This window comes from Panthera uncia, chromosome A2 (assembly GCF_023721935.1).
Source record: "Panthera uncia isolate 11264 chromosome A2, Puncia_PCG_1.0, whole genome shotgun sequence".
NCBI classification, from domain to species: Eukaryota; Metazoa; Chordata; class Mammalia; order Carnivora; family Felidae; genus Panthera; species Panthera uncia.
In genome coordinates, this window is record NC_064816.1 from 46,487,202 (window position 1) to 46,506,881 (window position 19,680).

Consider the following 19,680-nt stretch of genomic DNA (forward strand, 5'->3'; position numbering starts at 1 on the left):
GGTGCAGAAACAGTAGGGGGAAGGGAAGGCAGAAGAGGCAAGGTGCCAGTAGAAGGCAGAGAAGGAAAACCTAATTCAAAACCTTAACTCAGACAGAAGAACAGACACCATGTTTTTTTCCTGCAAAGTGGAAATATGGAGTCCACATTATGCCAGAGAAGACCGGGAATTTCCCCAAAACAAATGAGTTTCAGCAACTGCTTGGGAGCACACCTTAAAGTCCCCATCCTGAGGTAGACTAACCACAGTTGGCTCCAATTATAGCTGTTAACCTGGGAAATGAGGGAGAATCCCTCACATCTATTAGGCAGAGGAACAGGGAGAGATAGTCAGTGTCCCCTTCAGTCTGATTCTATCTCGGCCAGACCAATAAGGTCCCCTTCTCGAGGTTCCTCCTGATATCAGCTGGGTTTCTGGGACTTTCCCTGGTTGGGATATTTATTCTTTTAATGTCCTTTTTCCTTGCAGTAGGCTCATTGACCCCTTGCTAAGGAGGTTCTGGGCCTCCTCCCTTTTGGTGGCTAGACCTTCCCTGTCCTTTTGTCATGGCTCTCTTATACCTCTGGAGCAAATAGGGTGTAAGCCTTGCATCTCATAATAATCATCGGGGGTATCCCTTGCTGCTGGTCATATTCATGGGCTTCTCAGTCCCTGCTCTGATCCCCTGGAGGAGAGCCTCTTGGTACGGGCGGATGTGGACTGGCATCTGGAGAGTACCTGCGCCTGGCCGAGGGTGCAATCTGGCTGCTGGTTCTTGTGGGGGAGGGTTCTCCGGGTCCAAGAGGGGAGGAGAGATGGCGGTGGTGGTGGCAGTAGTGGTGGAGGAGAAACAGACGGGGGAGGAGTTTCAAGCTCAGGGGCAGGGGTGAGGGAGCTCCGTGAGTCATAAAGTGGTAGAAAGAAGGGATCTTCCTCCGGGTCTGCTGCAAACACTAGGGGAGCGGTGGGTTGCTTCTTTGGCTCCCTGGGTGAGTCTCTGGATAAAGTGGCTAAAACCTTTGCCTGGCTCTGCTTGCTATGGATGAATTGCACCCAAGTCGGTGGGTTTCGGGCAATTTCAAGCCAGGAGTCGATGTATGAAAATTGATCAGGGTGACCTGGGTCTCTGGAGACAACATGCCAGATGCAGCAGACCATTGGGACATCCACGGTTCCCTCAGAGAGCTCTCCTACACCAAAAGTGGGTCATTCTGACTCACATAGGGTCCTTAACGTGCTGGGGGTTATCTTAATTCCATAGTCTCCCCCAAAACCCTTCTTTGCTCTGTCTTGACCCCATAATGTTCCCATGAGGCAGAGTTGCAAAGACAGACAGAAGGATAGGGATGCCCCCTCTCATGAGGAGACCAGTCAGATGCCCATCTGGCCGTGTCCCAAAGGAATATTGGTGATGCTTAGCCATAGCAGTCTCAGCTTTGTGACTTACGATTGGAAACTATTCCAATGCCACCATAGACTGTGTGCCATTCACCTTGGAATCACAGACGGGCCCACTCAGACTCTGTAGGCTTTTGGGGACCTTAAGGGTGCCTGCCTGTGGAGCCACAGAACTGAACTTGGCAGGCAAGCTAGACCGAGTGGCACATTCACACTCACATACACACCAGAGGTTATTACATTCCCTCCCACAGAATTCCTATCTCTGAGACCTCTGAGGTCTCCAGGGAGTGATCAGGTCCGTCTTCCACTTTTGCTAGTAGGCCTGACTAGATTGTGCCCTAGCCTTACTGGTTCCGATGTCAGGTCCAGGTCCTCACCTGCCAAGTCTTCTCGATTCCAGCAGGAACAGTGGAGCAGGGCTGGCCCAACATAACCGAGAGGGAGACTGCCAAAATTCAGTCAGGGCACACCTTCTCCCTTGCGATTCTTTGTTCTGTCACTGCCTTGCAATTCTCCCAAGCTGGTGGCAACAATGGGCCAGCGTAGTTGGGTTTCCCAGTCAGGGAACCAAATATGTTACAGAACTAGGCTGGAATGCTGGTGGAAAAATCAAGTGCTCGGAGATCTTGGTGAGTCTGAGATTTATTTAACACTGGGGGGCTCAGAGGAGACCGTTTCTCCAAAGATCTGAGCCCTGAATGAAGGGTGGGAGGGTAATTTATAGTTGTCAGCTTCCATATCTGTGGCGGGTTTTCGCGTTTGTGAAACAGGGCAAGAAGAACCCGGAGGAGGGGTCTCCAAGCTAGAGACCAGAGCTTGTTTTAGTCCCATCAGCCATCTTTGGCACAGTACTTTATTCGTTTCTCCAACAATACTGGAATTAAAATTTAAAAGCTTAAAAAAAATAATGCTCAACTGAAAAGAAATCCATAGTTCTTTTAACCCCTTCAGTGATACATTATGTAGTAGAACTATTTTATGTTCATGGGGAGTTTGATATCGGGTGTGTGTGTGGCATATGCATGTGTACATGCATTCACATGTGTGCATATGTTTCTGTGTGTATGGTATGTGTATGCATGTATGTGTGTGTATGTGTAAGACAGAGAGATTTTGAAAAAATTAAGAGAGAATGGACTCAGAATTCAGAGAGTTTCATTTCAAATCATACCTGTGCTATTTTCTACTCTGCTTCCTCAAGCAAAATTAGTTCACTTTACTTAGACACTTCTCTTACATATAAGATTGTGATAATAACATGACCTACCGGGGTTGTGTTGAGGAATTAGTGATAAGTGCTTTTATTTGACTAAGCACAGTGGGTGGTGCAGAATCAGTGTCATTCACTGTGTGACCTTTGATAAGCCCCCTAACTACTTGGGGTCTCCATTTCTACATCTGAAAAGAAGGTCATTGTATGAAATTATGGTTTGATCCCTTTCAGATGTAAAATGTCATGATTCTTTTCATTGCTAACTGGACCTTCAGGGAAACAATCCCGTGACCTACTTTCTCATTAATATCATTTGGTGAACAACAGGACTAAATATTCTACTAGGCTGGAAAAATCAAAACATCATTATTTTACGGGTAGGTTTTCATTCTCCTTCTGAAAGTCTGGCAGATATTGGAATACTGGGAATATAGAGAAGGCAATTTCTGTTACATTTCCTGTGTGGTAGTAGGAGAGCTTATTTTACTCTCAGATAATTGTGCAGGTATAGCTTCCCAAATCCCAAAACCAGACATGGTCCAAGACTTGGGCTTCTGGATTAAATTCAGTATGCTCAGTTAAATTTGAATTTCAGATAAACAACACATCATTTTTTAGTATAAATACTTTCCACATAGTGCATGGGATATAAGTTAAATTTATAATTTGCTTATCTGAAATGAAAATATAACTAGGAATTCTTATTTTTATTTGCTAAATCTGACAGCCTTATAACAAGAAAATTCACATGACTATTTTATTAAACTTCTGCCAGAAGTAAAAAATTTACAACTACCCTCAAATCTGTCCCCTTCTCAGTATCTCTACTATGCCTCCTGGTTGAGACTTTTTGGATTGAATGTTTGTACTCCACTCCCATTCATATGTTGAAGCAATACCTGCCCCCACAGTTGTGATGGTATTTAGAGATGGGGCCTTTTAGAGATAATTAGGGTTAGATTAGGTCACGAAGTTGGGCTCTTCAGATGAAATTAGTACTTTAGAAAAAGAGTCCAAAGAGCTAGCTCTCTCTCTTTCCTGTTTGTGAAGCTCCAAGAAAGGAGGTTACTGCAAAACAGAAGGAGGGTACTCACCAGGAACTTAATCAACTCACATACTCATCTTGGACTTCCAGCTTTCAGAACCATGAAAAATAAGTGTCTGTTGTTGAAGCCACACAGTTATGGTATTTTGTTATAGCAGCCTGAGCAGACTAAAGCTCACAGTATCATCTCTGAGGCTAAAATAGCCAGTGGCTTCCTAATCTCTTTACTTTCATTTTGTCTTCTGTTTGCTTTGATGGAAGTTTCTAATAAAAAAATGCTAAGAGGATGAATTTTTTCACACCTCAGTAAAGCCATATGTTTTTGCGGTTTGGTATCCTCCAGTTCTTCATTGTCCTCTGAATTCATTAACATAGCCTAAAGGTAGTAAATGGTTATGGGAGACAATCACATTTTGCAGTTTTATAAGATAGTCTCTGAAATGACAAGGTTTTTTTCCAGGGTCTGCCACTTCCTACCTCTGGGGACTCTTTAATTTTTCTGAGCCTCAGTTTCCTTATTTGTAAAATAAAAACAACTGATACTGTCTGACATATATTCCTGTTACAGTGGTTGAATACATGAAATACATTGGTAGGTTGGAAATACTGAACACAGGGCTTGATAGAGAGTGAAGCGTTAGAAAATATTAGCTGTGATGTCATTTTCTTGATGCCCCTTCCTTTTCTCCCACCACATGACTGTACTCTCCAAGTTTATCTGTCATCTTATCTCCACTCCTGGAACAATTATACTTCTGCTATTCCTCTCATCCTTTTCACATGTTCTTCTTTCTGTCTGACATGCTCCTTCTTGTAGAATTCACTTTTCTAGGCTGGTAAAATATAATTTATTTGGGAGATCTTTCCTTGATCTTAATGAATATTAGTCTCTGTCTAGAAGTACACTACTCAAAATGTCTTATTGATCTCTAAAATCATACATGAGAGGAATAATTTGTTAAGTCTTTCCTCTAAAATGCTCATTCTGGCAAATCATCAGCAAGGTATAGCATCCTCATTTGAGTTCCTTAGGAGCAGAGCTAGAGGCAGCCAGAGGCTGAGATTTGGGTGCATTATTACTATTGAGGAAGTGCTTTCCAGGAAGTGAGGAGTGAAGGAAGCAGGACAGGGAAGAAGTAAATCCAAAAAATTATGTGGACTCAAAGTGTGGGTTTAGTGTGATACTGTGGGAGTGAGGGGGTATACTGGGACATAATTTGTACCAGAGTTGTCCCTCCATCTGGTAAGAGGCTAGCTTGTTGTGTGCGACCATCACAGGCTGCCTCAATAGGTGAGGATCAGGACTTGTATACAATGGGACTTGTATAACCTCTCAAGGAGTGTCTCCCTTTCTTGGCCAAGGGTGATTTTCCAAAGAAGGTCACAGAATTACCTGCAGGTCATCTGGAGGATGAGTACATTGGTCTGAAAAGAGGATCTGGGCAAGGCACCAGACATCTACTAGAGTCTCTTAACTGGAGAGAACTTAAGACCCTCCAATTTAATACCTTTATTTTACTACCAAAGAAGTGAAAAACTAGAAAATGATTTGTCCAGGTCCATTGTATATTAAATCTGAGCTGGGACTAGAATTTGGGTCCTCTGTTTTCTAAATTAGAGTTCTTTCCACTACAAAAAAGAACATTTATTTCTACAGTATTTTCTATTAATGAACGGGACTTCATATCCACTTACTTATTGCCATACTTTTACCCAGACTCTAGGTCCTCAAGGCATGCTAGCTGACCTATTTGAAAGGTATAACCTTTGATCAAGGCAAGGAAACTAACCTGCCTGCCTTGAATGAGTCAAGTTCACAATGCTCATGGAGGATAGTTTCAACTTGTTGTTATTCCAAGGTTAATACCAACCAGGTTAATGAGGTCAAAATTGCATTTGTTGGGCCAGAGAATGAAGTGGTGTTTAGATGAAAAGAAAATTGTTAAAACTGACAAAGAGAGCTAGTGATAATGAGATGCTTAATGGTGTGATGGAGGAGAGAGACAGCTGTAATGCTCTCCTAATGGAAGTTCAACTGATTTTTGCTGAACTTTCTCTTAATTCCTTTGCTCTTGCATAATGTATGATTTATCACAACTAAAACTGAGCAAGTGGATAAGTCAGGATTTTGAGATATGCCTTCAGACAGTCTTTAATCAGTTTCAAGGTTTTGTGATGTATAAGCTCCTTTTCCTCTTGAAAGTAAACTTAGGTAGTACTTATAAGCAAGTACTGAGGAAATGTATTTGTGGAAGATATAGTGGAAAATGACCAATCCTGATTGTGATTATTAGATTCGTTGAAAAAAATTACTTTTCTAAATTATTGCATTGGTGGGCAGAAATATCCAAAACCAAACAATATAATATTTATTGGGAATTAATTTGTCTTACAGTGTCTCCTTTCTTCATAAAATGGCACAAACTGTCACTTATTTCCATTAATTACCACCTCAGTCTTATAAATTTATTCTTCTGTGTGCTTTCTAGGAAGCCAGCATCTTAATGCATTTAAGTACTCCAGAATTAAAGGTAGGCTATGTTCATGGCTCTGCCACATTGCTGCTTAATAGCTCTTTGACCTTATAGCAGTTACTTACCTTCTCCGACCCTCAATTTCCATTTTTACAATGAACATATATATAATCTGCACCTTGGTATTGTAGTGAGGACTAAATGGGTTGTTCACATACAGTTCTTTGTACATAGTAAATTTGCATTATCATGCAAGAACATAATTGTTAGTATTGGTTTAAATGTGAAATATAAAATAATACTAGTATTAGGAAAAATGGGTAAATTCTACTATAATCTTGGAGGGGGAAAATTGTCTAACTGTGACCCAAAGTCAAAAATAAGAAAAAGGAGGGGCACCTGGGTCGCTTAGTTGGTTAGGCATCTGACTCTTCATCTCAGCCCAGGTCTTGGTCTCAGGTTGTGAGTTCAAGTTCTGTGTAGGATTCTGTGCTGAGCATGTAGCCCACTTAAACAAAACAACACCACCACCACCAACAACAAAACAAAAACAACAAGAAGAGATAAGTTGAACTTAAAAAAACAAACAAACTGGGGTGCCTGGGTGGCTCAGTCAGTTAAGCATATGACTGGGTCTGATGATCTGGCTTGGTCAGATGAAAGCATCTGATAATTTCAGCTGTGGTCATGGTCTCACACTTCGAGAGTTCGAGCTCCTTGTAAGGCTCTTTGCTGACAATGCAGAGCCTGCTTGGGATTCTTTCTCTTTCCCTCTCTCTCTCCTTCTCTCTCTGCCCCTCTCTTCCTTATACTCTCTTTCTCTCTCTCTCTAAAAATAAATAAATAAGCTCAAAAACAAACAAAACAAGCCAGCCTTTGCTTTGCTTAGCAATAATCAGCATAACTAAAGTTAAAACAAACAAACACCAATATCCCTGATGATTATGGATGCAAAAATTCTCAATAAGATACTAGCAAATCAAATTCAACAGCATATAAAAAGAACTATTCACCATGATCAAGTGGGATTCATTCCTGGGCTGCAGGGCTGGTTCAACATTCACAAATCAATCAATGTGATACATCACATTAATAAAAGAAAAGATAAGAACCTGATATGATCCTGTCAATCGATGAAGAAAAGCATTTGACAAAATTCAGCATCCTTAATAAAAACCCTCGAGAAAGTTGGGATAGGAGGAACATACTTAAACATCCTAAAAGCCATTTATGAAAAGCCAACAGCTAACATCATCCTCAATGGGGAAAAACTGAGAGCTTTTTCCCTGAGATCAGGAACACGACAGGGATGTCCACTCTTACCGCTGTTGTTTAACATAGTGTTGGAAGTTCTAGCATCAACAATCAGACAGCAAAAGGAAATCAAAGGCATCAAAATTGGCAAAGATGAAGTCAAGCTTTCACTTTTTGCAGATAACATGATATTACACATGGAAAACCCGACAGACTCCACTAAAAGTCTGCTAGAACTGATACATGAATTCAGCAAAGTCGCAGGATACAAAATCAATGTACAGAAATCAGTTGCACTCTTATACACTAACAATGAAGCAACAGAAAGACAAAGAAACTGATCCCATTCACAATTGCACCAAGAAGCATAAAATACCTAGGGATAAATCTAACCAAAGATGTACAAGATCTGTATGCTGAAAACTATAGAAAGCTTATGAAGGTAATTGAAGGAGATACAAAGAAATGGAAAAACATTCTGTGCCCATGGGTTGGAAGAATAAATATTGTTAAAATGTCAGTACTACCCAAGCCAATCTACACATTCAATGCAATCCCAATCAAAATTGCACCAACATTCTTCTCGAAGCTAGAACAAGCAATCCTAAAATTTGTATGGAACCACAAAAGACCCTGAATAGTCAAAGTAATTTTGAAGAAGAAGACCAAAGCAGGAGGCATCACTGTCCCAGACTTTAGCCTCTACTACAAAGCTGTACTCATCAAGACAGCATGGTATTGGCACAAAAAGAGACACATAGACCAATGGAATAGAATAGAAACCCCAGAATTAGACCCACAAAAGTATGGCCAACTAATCCTTGACAAAGCAGCAAAGAATATTCAATGGGAAAAAGACAGTCTCTTTAACAAATGGTGCTGGGAGAGCTGGACCACAACATGCAGAAGAATGAAACTAGACCACTTTCTTATACCATTCACAAAAATAAACTCAAAATGGATAAAGGACCTGAATGTGAGACAGGAAACCATCAAAACCCTAGAGGAGAAAGCAAGAAAAAACCTCTCTGACCTCAGCCGCAGCAGTTTCTTACTTGACACATCCTCAAAGGCAAGGGAGTTAAAAGCAAAAATGAACTATTGGGACCTCATGGAGGTAAAAAGCTTCTGCACTGTAAAGGAAACAGTCAACAAAACTAAAAGGCAATCAAGGGAAAGGGAAAAAGATATTTGCAAGTGACATATTGGAACAAGGGCTAGTATGCAAAATCTATAAAGAACTCACCAAACTCCACACCCAAAAAACAAATAATGCAGTGAAGAAATGGGCAAAAGACATGAATAGACACTTTTCCAAAGAAGACATCCACATGGCCAACGGACACATGAAAAGATGCTCAATGTCACTCGTCATCAGGGACATGCAAATCAAAACCACACTGAGATATTCCCTCACATCAGTCAGAGTGGCTAAAATGAACAAATTAGGAGACTATAGATGCTGGCGAGGATGTGGAGAAATAGGAACCCTCTTGCACTGTTGGTGGGAATGCAAATTGGTGCAACCACTCTGGAAAACAGTGTGGAGGTTCCTCAAAAAATTAAAAATAGATCTACCCTATGACCCAGCAATAGCACTGCTAGGAATTGACCGAAGAGATACAGGAGTGCTGATGCATAGGGGCACTTGTACCCTAATGTTTATAGCAGCACTTTCAACAATGGCCAAATTATGGAAACAGCCTAAATGTCCATCAACTGATGAATGGATAAAGAAATTGTGGTTTTGATACACAATGGAATACTACATGGCGATGAGAATGAAATATGGCCTTTTGTAGCAACGTGGATGGAACTGGAGAGTGTTGTGCTAAGTGAAATAAGTCATACAGAGAAAGACAGATACCATATGTTTTCACTCCTGTGTGGATTCTGAGAAACTTAACAGAAAACCATGGGGGAGGGGAAGGAGAAAAAAAAAAGTTAGAGGGAGGAAGCCAAACCATAAGATAAGAGACTCTTAAAAACTGAAAACAAACTGAGGGTTGTTGGGGAGTGGGAGGGAGGGGAGGGTGGGTGATGGGTACTGAGGAGGGTACGTGTTGGGATGAGCGCTGGGTGTTGTATGGAAACCAATTTGACAATCAATTTCATATTAAAAAACAAACAAACAAATGAAAAACTGTCAAACTAGAAAAAATTTGAGTTCTGCTGAGGGAATACCTCTAGGTAGGCACATGCTTCACTTCCCTCTACTTCAGGCTTCTTCCTAACATCCGCATGATTCCCTCTTTCTTGTTCTGTCTACCTAGAACAGTCCTGTACATTATATCCTTCTCTTTCTAGAAGATACTTGTATCCACCCCTGCCTTTTCTCTTTCTAAACCTCACCAGAATGCATCTCCCAGCTCCCCAAAAAAGAAAAACCTAAATGGGAGGTATGTATTTTATAAATAGCATACCCTTTGTCCTTGGCTCAGTAAATTTCCAAGAATATGACCACTCTGTGTCAGAACCTATTATCAGGGGTTGTGTGTCTTTCTTCTCATCCTGAGCATATTTACAGAGAAGTAAGAAAATGGTTAGAGGAAACGGGAGACAGACCCTAAGAATCCTCCTCCTTCCAGAAGTGGAATTTCCTGAAATGAAAGAGTAGTGAGCTCCCTGGGTGGATTCTAGCAACTATCTCCTTAATCTCAGTTGCTCATGGGTTGTCTTTCTGACTCACAGGATAATAAAAATTGGGGGCTCAGCTTAAATACTGATCAGATAGCATTTGTATCTATCCCATTTTAACTTTTTGTAAGTTGACCTCCCCATTTAACAGTTGCATTTACATTCATATTCCAGCATGACTATCCTGTGAAGTAATCGTGCTGACTATTTCCAAGAACTAGTACCTACCCTTCACTCAGTCATGTGGGATTTTGTTTGCCCAAACATCAAAGATGGACAATGGTTTTAAATCAGTTAGGTACATTCTCCATGTCACATGGCAAGAAAGTAGAAAGATTGGAATTTAAATAAAAATTTCTTGACTCCCTAAAGGAAGCTCTTTCTACAAAGTTGAATCCTAAATATAATGTTACTCTTTTGTGTCAAGGAATTTGTTGATTCTAGGTTTGTGTTTGAGTGGGAAAAAGATGGAAATACTCTCACCAGACTGAACCTACCTTCAGATTCCTTTTATCTTGCTGCCACCCTCTCCTTTTCTCTGACTTGATTCAAAGACAGAGCCATTGATATCTCTGGAGTTGCTTCTAAATGGATATAAAATTACACTGTAAGTGAGATCTTGAGTTCAATTATCTTAGTCTTTTCCATTTCAGTCTGTGCTTTGGATGGCTATCAAAAACTTCCCAACCTGGCTGTATGTAATTACGATTTATATTCAAGTATTGAACTTTCTATCAATTCAATTGATTTTGTGGAGCCAAATCTATAGATCATTCCCAATGAGAGAAAAGTGGTCTGACTGGTATCAGGGTCACTTCCTTTGCTGTTATCCTTAGTGTTATGAAATAATTTAAAGAGAAATGTAAATGAAGCTCAGAGGAAAACATGGAACGTTTCAGCAGAACATCTCTAATTAAAGCATTAATTGTAATGAAGCTTTGACTCAGTTATACTATAGCTTAGATGTGGGAGTTTGCTAATAGGATATATTCAGTAGAGGAATTCACAGAACTCACAGGTGGTTAACATAGTATATGGTTCTTAACCTCCTTGGTGACTCATGGGCCCATGGACCACAAATTAAGAACCAGTTCTAGGAGAGCAGTCATGGAGAGATCATAAATGTCCTGTGAAGTTTGTTTATTACCTCCTTGAAATTATGTGAAAATTGCATACATGTGTACAGTCAGTATTTGGGGGGATAAGGTCCAAGGATTTTATCAGTTTCTTGACCTCGAAGCAAGTATCACAGATCAAATAGTTTCCTTAAACTCACAGTTTTATGAAAAATAGCATTTTAGATTTTGCAGTTTACAGTTTATTATTTAGAAAATAAATAAAGAGATATATTTATTTACCTCAGTGTTCAAAGAACCCTTTTCAGACACCATATGCATATTGTTTTGGAGTGGGATAAATTATGAGTAGTAGAGGAAAGCCATGCAATACATGGCTACTTAGAGGTTTTCTTGAGACTGAAATGTTTGTTACTATGCTTAGGCTTCCCAAAATAGAAAACCAGACTCAAAGTAGTTTTAAAAATGTAGAGAATTCGTTCATACAACTGAAAAGTACAGGGATAAGGTTTCACTGAGGTATAACGTTATCCAAAAGTTTATTTTGTGATTAGGGCTTTAGCTCAGCTACAATTAGTGGATCAGCTTTGTCCTCAAGCTGGCTTCTTTGTATGGACACAAATGGACATGGCAGGTCTATGTATCATGTTGTGTCAGCACAGTGAAGAGAAAGAGACCTCTTGATTGTAGCATTCCCTGGATAGTCCCAAGACTGTCTCTTTTGGGCTAGCTCATTAGTTCACATCCCAACCACAGAACTCACTCATTATGGACAGAGGTACCAAATATGCTCATTGTTTTAGCTTAGTCTGGAGGAGCTGAGAGTAGAGTCATCCTCCCTGGGGCCTCCTGGACATCAAAATGGAAAACTGGTGGTCTTAGAAGAGGAAGGGAAATGTATGAATGGTAGAGAAGCAGGAAGGTGATCATGACACTGAGACCATAGGCACATGGAAGAGACAAAGGCGTTGACAACAAGAACAAGGAAAAAAATCTGGTGACATAAGTGGTAACAAGGCTATTTAAAATGAAGATGCAGAGGCTGAGAGTATTGGAATAGTAGCCAAAATGCATGCATCTGGTCAGTGGAGGATCTGGGGCTCAAACCCAGAACTTCTAACTCCAAATCTATTGTACTCTCTACCATATACTGTTACTTTTACAGAGAACCTTTGAGTAATAATTTGCAAAGCCACTTTGGCTGTACCCCTGGCAATAAGGTGTGGAGTAATGTATTGTATAGACAAATGGCAGCTGCTAATTTTAGTTTCAGTTCCAAATCCAGAGAGTTCGGGGAGTGGCATGATTTTCACTTGCAGGGCACAGTAATGCTTTGCACTTCTCAGAGGCTTTTCAGCTGAGACTGTCAAAGGTCTCTGTAGAGATGAATCATCTCCTACTCGGTAATTGAGGAGCCAGAGGCAAAGGGTGGTGAATTAGCCAAGCCACCCCTCGAGTTACCCAGATGGCCTTGGTCTCCAATGAACGGTTTATGGTTGTTTTCTACTATACATAAGTACACACACTCAGGAGCCTTGAGAGTCCAAAGACCAAGGGTGACCCAGAGAACCTGTGATTAACTTTTCCCTGGCTGGAGAGAGAAAATGGAAAAATTAAGTAGGAAAGTATATCTTTGCTAAAATGAAAGTGCCATGACTCAAGGCAGCAGATTGAATTCTGCTCCTGGCTCAGGAAGAACATGACCTTGGGCATATTACTATTCCCCTCACTTTAAGATGATGTGGCTGGGCTAGACCACCAGGGAGGGCCATTTTAGCTTTAATAACCTCTGTTCTTCATTTTGGATCTCTTTTCCTATCTCAGCAGCTGGGGTATGGAACAAAGTATCATTCAAAGCGAAGCAGACAGTGCTTAGATCAGTGCTGCTCATACCTAATGTGAAAATGGATCACTCAGAAATCTTGTAAAAATGCAGACTCTGATTGATCAGGGTGCAGAGGGAGCCCAAGAGTCTGCATTCCTAAGAAACTTCTGGTTGATACCACTGTGGCCCATTCCCAGCCCATATTTTGCACACTAGGAATAAAAAGGCTTTAGAGTTTAGTATGCTTACAGCATATCCATCCAGAGAAAAAAACAGAAGATGAGAAAGGGGATAGAAGAAGTGGTGACTATCAACACAAAATTAAAGCATGTATAAGTCAAATAAGAGTTTGAGACCTATAGATGAAAAAACAAAACTATACTTTGATAAAAGTATTAATCCAAACCAAAAAACTCCATCGGAAGAAGTTAAATGAATTATTAATGTCTTCAGGGTTGCTTGTAGTGATAGCTGATGAGGAGAACTGCATTTGGTTCTCTCTTCTTTAATTGGCATGACACTGAGAAATATGAAATAGGTTTTATTTTTTTTTATTTTTAAAAAAAATTTTAATGTTTATTTTTGAGACAGAGAGAGACAGAGCATGAATGGGGGAGGGTCAGAGAGAGAGGGAGACACAGAATCCAAAGAAGGCTCCAGGCTCCGAGCTGTCAGCAAAGAGCCTGACGCGGGGCTCGAACTTACAGACCGTGAGATCATGACCTGAGCCGAAGTCGGAAGCTCAACCGACTGAGCCACCCAGGTGCCCCTGAAATAGGTTTTAAAGGCTGCCTGCACTGAGCAGATGAGGGCATTCCCCATTATAGAGGTTTTATTTTATTTCTTAAGTGGCCTGGGGTTGTACTGCCAGGTAGACATGTATGGAAACTCCTACCAGGATCTCTAATTCCTGGTCCAGGATGATTCCTATTACATGGCACTGTTCCACAAGCCGAGTCATTTCCTCTATGCCCTACATTCTTTTTTTCTTTTTGTGTTAATGGAATTATTATATCCCTGCAATGAAATGCAAATCATTTTTTTTTAAGTAATGACCGTGGTGATCTTGAAGCTTTTTGTGTGGACACCCTTCATTTATCTTTCACTGTAATTTCACTAATGAGCAGAAAAGGATCTGGACAAAAATTTGTGTGAAAATACCCAACATAAGATCTCGCAGTGACTCATTTCACAAGCTATCTTTTATTTCTCCTATTCTTGCTCCCTGGGTCATTGATGATCTCACAATGAGCCTAGTTGCAGGCCTTGCTTCATATGCTCCCTCTTGCATGTCTTTCAATAATAATAATTAGAGCTTCAAATAAATGCATATCCTAGAATGAATGGACTGTCCTTTATTCACCAAACCAAATGTAATTCAAGATTCTCAATTTTTTCATCACCATTTTTATTCTGCACATCCTCTTTGTTCTCTGCAGTGCTTTATCGACCCCTGTCAGGTTGAAAAGAAGCAGATAAGACAGGCAGCCAATCAGGATTTGGGAAGCATGTGCTGTGTGAATGCCACCTGGCTCTGAAGGAGCAGTAGGCTGCAAGCCTGGGCATTGCTTTCTCCCTGGTTTCAGTAGATTGCACAAGTACATTAGGTTATGTATTTACTGATAATAATATCACACTCACGCCCTTAATTTAGAAGGGCACTGGGAAGAACATCATTCTGTTGGCCATTTTCGGGTATCCTGGTTACCTATTTCAAGTAAGTTTGATTCCAGGAGAATATTTTTGGTTATTAAAACCATAACATTTATAAGTCATAGGAAGATGGTTGGTAATTCTCAAATACAACTCAACTCCTTAAGCATACACATGTTATTAAATCCAGTCCCTAACAATAAAAGTATTACCTCATTTAGTATTCTTGGTGAAAGTATAAAGCAGTTACTAATCATTCATCATCATATAATAATAGCAATAATAATTATTATTATTGTTATTATTATCAGCAGCAACAACAGCATCCCTTGTCTATAGGTGAAAAATTTATAGCCTGAGGAAGAGTAAGTAACTCATCAAAAAGTCAGGCACTTATTGGTTCTAAAGCCAGTACTGAAACTCAGCTCCAGAAATTTTGCTCTTAACTCCTATAGTTGGGCTTCCCTGGCTAAAGGCTAGTATTGCTTTTTCTGTTAAACGTTCTTCCTCATTAGAGGGACTCCCTGAGAACAGAGGTCCTGACTATCCTATTCCTGTAGTGATACCAGCAGTTAGAATTGTGCTTAACACATAGCAAGGACTTAATGACTAACTGGAGAGACTGAGTTAAGAGGGTGAGATGAAGAGGAGGAGAAGGAAGGGGAAGAAGAAGAAACCAAACAAGAAAACATGTGAAGCCTTGAAAGACTTCACTGTTTTCTGTTTAATCTGCATCTCTCAGGAAGCCACTGAAGGAAGGGCAGAAAGAGGACATGATAAGGATGTTTGAGGAAAATTAAATCAACCTGGCAATACTGTAGGTAAAACTTTCTGCAATATTAGGTTTAATGCAAAATAGTATTTTATAAAATATTCATTTAAAATCTGTCACACAGGGGCACCTGAGTGTCTCAGTCAGTTGAGCGTCTGACTTGGGCTCAGGTCATGATCTCACGGTCCATGAGTTTGAGCCCTGCATGGGGCTCTGTGCTGACAGCTCAGAGCCTGGAGCCTGCTTCAGATTCTGTCTCCTTCTCTCTGTGCCCCTCCCTGCTTGCCTTCTGTCTCTCTCTCTCTCTCTCTCTCTCTCTCTCTCTCTCTCTCTGTCTCTTTCTCTAACATAAATAAACCTCAAAAAAAAATCTGTCACAAAAATTGGGAAGATACTTCAAAATGTTTTATGTGGTATAAATATATTTATAAGTAGTATAAATATATTTGCAGATATATGTATATACACACACACAGATATATATTATATACATATATATACAGATATATATGTATATACAGATATATATAATATATGATATATATATCATATATATTATACATATAATATATATATATATATCTCACCAAGAAATTTTGATTAATTGATATTTTAGAAGGGCAGATGAGTCAGTTTATGTCATCAGTAGTTGCAGTTGTTCTTTTAAAAATATAATTAAGGGGCACCTGGGTGGCTCAGTTGGTTAAGCATCCTATTTCAGCTCAGGTCATGAGCTCACTGGTTGTTAGCTCGAGCATCGCGTCGGGCTCTGTGCTGACAGCTCAGAGCCTGGAGCCTGCTTCGGGTTCTGTGTCTCCCTCTCTGTCCCCTCTCCCCTGCTCATGCTCTGTCTCTCTCTCTCTCAAAACTAAAATAAACATTAAAAAATTTAAAAATAAAGATGGTAACTAAGTAAAGTTATTTTATGTGACATAAAAGTACTTTTATTATTTGATTATAATGGTTTATACAAATGTTTTTTTTTAACTTATTTTCTCTCGCTCTCTCTTCGTAAATTTTAGTGTCAATATAAAAGATGCTGAAGAAAATATACCATTTGACAATACATATTGTATTTCATTAAGTTATAATTGCTTCTTACCTCCCTGTTCCTCTTCCCCTTTACCTCCAAAATTCCAATAACCAGTGTTGGCATAAAGATTTGGATTTATCATCACCTAAAGCAAAGTGCAGTGAGATTGCCTACAATGATCCAGGAGCTTGGAAAAAGGAAAGGGGGAGAAGCATGCATATTTATATATTAAACCCTTCCCTTCTTTATGCCATTAAAATGTAATCTTTTATGTTTGTAAATTCACCAGAGAGGGTGATATTAACTTAGCTCCTCTCCCTGGGAATGTGATATCCAGCTGTGTTTTCATGATGAACTTCCATCACAGTAAACACTCCAGATGCCCTAAAGGTTTAGATGTAATGGGATTTGATCCATATCAATTTTTCATAATGTATTCCATGTTGAATTTTTAATCCTTCCCTCTTCAAAAACATTGGGATGTACTCCACCCTATATGGCTCCCTTCTGAGCCACTCTTTTGATAATTATAGAAAAAATTACTCATCATGTTTTCATTAACATAAATCTATCTCTGTTTTCATTACCACAACCAAGTGAAATTTGTCAGCAGTAAGAATATAGGTAAATAGAAACTTTTAAAGTCCTCCCAAAACCATATGCATTGTAATTTTGAGTTAAAGCCACATACAAAGTCAGTTTGAGATAATTCGATATAAAAAATAAAGAACTAGATTTAGCTGGAGAGCTTGAACTCAAAAGACACCTAGTCCTGCTAACTCAGAATGAATATATTATAATAGTCTGTATTTTTATTCAATTTAACCTTTCATTGTTCAACAAATATACATTGTTCCAAGTGCTGGGAACCTAGGAGTGAACAAGAAAACAAAAAACAAAAAACAAAAAAAAAACCCAAAAAACAAAAACAAAAGACAACTTGTGCCTGCATAGAACTTATATTAATATTTGATATTATCTAAGAAGGGTGTGTGTGCATATAGATGGTCAGTAATGTTTGCACTCACTCTGCCCATGCACACACACACAAATCCATTTGATGTAAAAATCTCCTTTGTATCTTCAGAGGATATTTAAAGTATAATTCATAGTAGAAATATGGTTTCCAAAATTAACTCCAGAAAATATATTTTTTTCCCTCATATTTGTCAGGCAGAAAAGCAATAGGGTTATAAGAAAGGGAATGAAAAGGAAGTTTTGATAAAATTGTATCAGTTAACATAATTTGAGGAAAACTTATTTGGAGGCTTTATTAGTTTTTTTATTAGTGCTACAACAAATTACCACAAATTTAGGGCTTGAAACAAGATAAATCTAGTAACTTAACATTTCTGGAGGTCAGATGTTTTAAAATCAAGGTGTTGGCAAGGCTGTGTTCCTCCTAGGGACTATAGGGGAAAATCTATTTCTTTGCCTTTCCAGCTTCTAGAGGCTGCCTGCTTTCCTTCGCTTGTGATCTCTCCCTCATATAACACCAGTCCTACTTCTGTCATTATCTTTTGTGACCCTGCCTGAGAAGCTAGGCTAATTTCTATATTTTAAGATCTTTAACATAATAATGTGTACAAAGTCCCTTTTGCCATAAAATAATATACAGATTTGTGGGTGAGGATACAGACATCTTTTGGGACCCATCATTCAACCTGGTACAGAATCTGATGCATTCTATGAAATATTCAGGTTCTGGCTTGAATATTTGTTCCTACGGTGCAAGTTTCTGGGGTCATAGATGCTACCTCTGAATCCTCAGGCTCCCTGGGTGTTATATATCATCTTTTAAACCACCTTCTGTTTGCATTGCTGCAGATAACATGACAATCAGAATTTCCTTGTTTCATCATTAGCAGGAATGCCATGACATTCATCAGTTAAAATCAACAGATGCCTGCTATTCCTTTAAATTTACCATTGGGAGTTGTATCTCTATAAACACACACATGCACATGCACACATTTTATTTTCTTAAATTTTTTTTCTATATAGTCCTTTCTGGTAGTGCTCTCAAATGAAATTTCTTAGGTTGCTTAGCTATGGCTATCTTTTAGAGTTAGTTAGAATTGTCAGTAATATAGGAATTAGTTGCATTTTATTTTGTATGTCACATTAACTTGTTACACACATTCATGTGTTTTCTTCTTTTATCTGAATTATTCTTTTAGCATCACTCATCTGAGACAATGCAATGCATATAGAGTTACATAATGACAGCGTTAAGTGCTTTTTGTAAAGAACTTAAAGATTCTGAATTGTGAAGTTAATTAAATAAATGGCCCTTTCTCTTGACAGCCCTAAATTATGATGGAAATGACTGAGAAAAATGATGCTATATAGTTTTTCCTATCCAACTTACATATCATGTTTATTGACATTCAATTTTAAATACTGAGAACAGTTTTCAGACTGGAAAAAGTAGTTTTGAAAAACATATTATAGATTTGTTAAGGTCAGGACAAGATGGTATAGAACCATGTCTTCCTGCTCATCCCCTAAATTAAAGAAAAAATAGGTGCAACTAAATATAATTATCAACTCTCAATGTAGCACAAGGGACAACCATCAAAGACCTATGAAATGTGGTAAGAAGGTAAACTAAAATTAGGGACCTTAGGACTAGAGAATAAACACAGCTGCAGAGTATTTTATGACCCCCATTCAACAGGAGAAGGGTACTTAGATTGAATGTTTCCTGACACCCAAACCAGGAACAGAAAGTAGCCCAGATAGCCCTATCCCCCATTCAAACTGAGCCAGAACCCCATGGAAAATACAGAACTTGCAGGATTGGAAAGAGGATCAATTTGGAGGTCCACTAACAATAAGCCAGAGAAACACTATCCTTTTCATCAGACCCGAGGTGAGACTCACTCTTCCAAAGAGAGATGCTAAAGCTGCTGTTGGCATTTGAAAGAGAAACATAAGAGATTTTACTCGGAGAGGGACCAACATGGCAGAGAAGTAGGGGTATCTGTACTTCCTGCATCTCTCAAACAAAGAAGGGCTAAAGCCAAAGGACTTTGAACCCCAAGAGTCTGGGAGGAAAAGAGACTATCAGGGAGAAACTGAGACAACCTTAAGGGGCGTAGGGTTACTTCAAGGAACAAATCAAAGCACACCTGGTGGAGGGTCCAAAACATCACTAGGAGTAGGGAAATAAAATAACCAAAGTCACAACAACAGAGAGCAAGTAACACTCTCCAAAAAAACACCTCCTGAAGGTGCAGGCCTTAGACAGTGTATGATCCCCCCTTTAATATAGCAGTGCTAGCAGGTTCAGAGTATACAACAAGTTTTTAAAAC

General features: G+C 39.3%; 1 pseudogene; it reads left to right on the forward strand.

Annotated features, from left to right (window-relative positions):
• The first annotated feature begins 1,736 nt into the window (after positions 1–1,736).
• The window catches only part of LOC125930379 (tubulin alpha-1 chain-like), an 84,389-nt pseudogene continuing 66,445 nt past the window's right edge, over positions 1,737–19,680 (forward strand).